General features: G+C 45.4%; 1 long non-coding RNA gene across 1 annotated transcript; it reads right to left on the bottom strand.

Moving 5' to 3' along the window:
* Positions 1 to 2,459: 2,459 nt before the first annotated feature.
* On the bottom strand, positions 2,460 to 3,104 carry LOC114796752 (uncharacterized). Its single transcript, XR_003750777.1, has 3 exons — positions 2,819 to 3,104; positions 2,698 to 2,716; positions 2,460 to 2,561 (listed from the first exon to the last, which is right to left on the bottom strand). It is a non-coding gene; the product is annotated as an uncharacterized LOC114796752 (long non-coding RNA).
* Positions 3,105 to 3,995: the final 891 nt, after the last annotated feature.

Here is a 3,995-nt window from a genome sequence, read left to right on the forward strand (position 1 = left end):
GGTTTCCTGTAAGTCCTGTAAGTTGTGAGGCGTTGCATACCTGTTTTTTTTTTTTTTTTTTTAAATATGGGACATTTAAAAGTCAAGTCAAACACCTCAAACTTGTTGTGCTCCTCCATCCACTCTTGAGACATTTGTGCTGTGCTGAAGGACAGATGATCCTCCTGGGATCTGGCCTCCTGGGAGGGCAGGATTATAGAGATGCTATGTCCCAGCCTGTCCAGCCATCACAATTTGGTGTATTTCAACCCGGCAAACCTGAAATCACATGCAACCATCTTGAAGCCGATTGCAAAATTGCCCTGTGTGATATAAGAAGAGGAATGATTTTCATCGGAATTGCCCATTACAGTTTCCCTGCGACCCTGGGCGCCCCTCACAGGTCCTGCTGTACTGTACGTGACTCATTTTGTGGAGGCAGGACGTTTGCAGCGTGTCGATTGTGACCAACAGGCCTGTGGGAACGGTCCGTCTCTCTCTCTCTGCTGATTGGCTGAATCTTGCAGCTGAGCGGCAGAGGTGGTCAATGATCTCGATCGTGGCTGACAGCACCAAATTGCAGCATGACAGACACAATCATCTCCCCTGTTCCCTTTTCAGCCCCTCGCTGGCAGCAACTCCCATTTTCAAATGCCAGCTTTGCACACAACAGGCCCATTGTGTTAAAAGACGAGGAATTTTGGGAGGCATTGCAAGGTCCTGAATCCACCGCACTCGTGCTGCCATAATGTTTCCAGTGAGTAATGAAGCAGCGGTGACGTGTGTTGAAGGAATTCCGAAAAGGGGGGTGGAAATTGTATTATATGTCTTCACAGCAGGGTTACCCATGAGTCACGGCATCAACTCGTTTCGACCGCTTTTCTTATGGGATTATTGAAGGGATTTGAACACGACAAACCTGCTAAATTTGGTTTGATCTGAGCCCAGCTCCACCCTATGCACAATTTAGAAAAATACTAAAAAAAAAAATGGGTAAGGGATTGTGATGTGGGACAGGGAGGCGTTTAGGAGGGGGTGTGGCCACACAAGGCACATCAGTACTCAATATCAGACATCCAGAAACATTCCCCTCTGGTTTGATGGTGTTAAAATTCTTTTTGTCCAATAATTTTCATGACAGCATAAGCTTGAGCTTTGGGCTATTGTATACAGTATATGTCAACAGTACATTTCTTTACTGTAAAGTCAATTAATTTTGTTTAATTAAATGTAAAAAGGCCCTTTTATGCTTAAAACGTATTCTACCATTTCCATGGTTTTCACTACAGTACTCTTCTTACAAGAACTACAAAGCTCCTCTTCCCAGGGGCTCTACTACACATGTGAAGGTTAGCATAACATGTATAAGCAGATTTCCAAATAATCCCAGCATGCACTGATTTATACCCCTGCATTTACAAGGTTAAATAACCTGTGCATGGACTGTACACATGCATCTGTCCATTTTCATGTACCAGCATAAGGGTTGTTGGACACTGGGACATCAGGAATCTATGAGCCCAAGGCAGAAATGACCTTGTCCAAAAGTCCATAACACAACAAAAACAAAAGGTTTGCTGAAGCAAAAAAGTGAAAAAGCAAAAAATCTTGCAGCCTTGAATCACAAATTGATCTGGCAACATAGCAATCTAGTTTAGCACTAGGGTCGCTGACCAGATGCAGACCTCAGTCTCCAACGAGTCTCTCATTCTAACAGGCTAATTTAATCACTGTTTCTATGTGGTGATGTGAATGTTTACATGTTATACTCCATGGCAAGCAAAAGTTTGGGCACCTGTGCTTTTTCAATGCATTCAGGAATTTGGCCTTTCTTTGCGATGATTGTGAACAGGTCATAGCTCAATGACCTAATTTAGGTATGGATTGTTGGTTGAAAGTGACCTGAGAACCCAAACACTTTAGAGTGTCCAGACATGTGAGTTCCATCACTTTTATCATACTACAATCATGCAAACACAAACAATAGACTAATGAAATACATTATTCCATTTGCCGATTAACTATTTTTGTCTATCTATTCACAGTAACAGACATTTCAAGCAAGTGTGCCTATACTGCTTTCATGCCTATGTACTCTGCTCCAAAAGCTATAATATGGCTTTATATACATTTTTCATGCCCTCATACGGAGGACTTTTATTGAAAACAGTGTCAACACTGAAATATGAACAGCGAAGAGATGGATTTTGGATTATCTAAGGCAGTTGTTTTGTCCCTGGTGTAAACAGTAATAAAAATATATACACTGTGTATGTGTGTGTGTGTATATAGGGGGGTAAACACTCATATAAGTATTTTCTCTGTATAAACACGGTTTACACAGTTTTTTTTATCTCTTCTCTGTTCAGATTTTAGTGTTGACACATTTTTCAATAAAAGTCCTCTGTATGAGGAATTGGGGCATGAAAAATGTATGGCAAACCCTCACCAAACACTGATGTGTTTAGCAGAAGCATGCATTATTCAGCCGAGTCTTGTCCTGATGTATATAACCCCAGCGTTGCTGTCCTGTTTATGGCCGCTCTCATTTATAGTTCAGGTCCGTTCAGGTCTGTTGAGGTCTGTTGAGGAGGTGGGACAAATTTGTTTGGCTTGGCGGTGGTGAAATCGCACAGAAGTGATTCCTCTAACCCAGCCGAAGATTAAGTCTGGGTCAGGCATGACCCTGGAAAATACAGACGATGATATGTGGCTCACCTCTATCCATGTCTGGTCCCTGGAAAGAAAAAACAGAGTTAACCTGAGATAGCGGGTCACGCCTTGCACCATTCAATTCTTACAAACTGTTCCATACAACAACAAAAAAATAAAAAATTACCAGCTTTCCCGTTCAATCACAGAAAAGACTTGTCATGCTTATAAAGCCGCCGCCGAGCCGGGGCCATTTCCTCGAGTCGCTCCTGTTTTCTTGTCGGTTTTCTCGAGCCGGGGCATGAGCTGTCACACCGGCTCTGCCGCGCCAGTAATGTATTTTTTATCAAACGCTTTGAAAGGTCTTATTTCGAGACGGCAACGCCCGCAGCCCTTCGGGCTCAGAGCAGACAGGCTGTCTCTGCGGCGGTGACGAAGGCCCTCTCAGGAACGCCTTGGGGGATGTCTAGGGTGCCGCAGATGCACCTGGCTGCCGTCAGAAGTAAATGAACGCTCCATTAAGGACTTGCAGTGTTGGCAACTTTTTTTTTTCTTCCTTCTTCAGGTTTGTGAGCATGACGGCGTCCTGATCTGAAAGTTTCAATTACAGATTCGGGGGTTTCTTTTAATTAACACCGAACACCCCAATCAGCCCGCACTGGCATGGTCTGATCCGCTCCTGATTGGCTTAACAAGGCTTAATTGGTCCAATTACGTGTGGTGGAGGCATCCTCACTTTCACTCCGGTGTTCCACCATTTCTCCTCCAGGAAAAGTTCTTCTGCGGTGTTTACGTGCATTTATCAGTTTCAGACGCTGACGGCAGATCACTCTTGTCCTTGGCCAACTCTCCTGTGCTCCCCATCTGTCAGCTGCAGTCAGCTTCTCCAAAGCGAAGCCTTTTAAGAGCCCTGCACGTCGGATGTGCATTAGGCACGAGCCGACCGGCGTCGCCGCAAACAAAATAAATAAGTAAATGGCGAAGTCGACTACGCAGACGCGTTAATTAACGAAGCATGCATGATTGTTAAAGGTGCGTGAGAATCGCAGACAGGCCTGATGTAGTTCGCCAGCTGAGCGAAGCGCTTCATGCCGGAAAGCTCAGGGGGAGCTGGCGGCCCTACCTTGGGAATTCATGCTTAATGGTGCGCTGCCAGGCCCTGTCACAGCCCATGAAAGTCGCTGTGAGCGCTCGGCGGTGAAACGTCCACGGGTCGTGACTTATCGAGCCCCCTTCAAATTTCCTGCGCGCTTGCCGGAAGCGGTTTTCCCGTTGCCGGGTCCGGCCTCCATTATCGCCTGGGTCTGCGGATGGCGCGGCCCATCGATGTCTGTCCTCATTAAAACCATCTGTTTACATTTCCG

The sequence above is a fragment of the Denticeps clupeoides genome, chromosome 9, assembly GCF_900700375.1.
Source record: "Denticeps clupeoides chromosome 9, fDenClu1.1, whole genome shotgun sequence".
Classification (NCBI taxonomy): domain Eukaryota; kingdom Metazoa; phylum Chordata; class Actinopteri; order Clupeiformes; family Denticipitidae; genus Denticeps; species Denticeps clupeoides.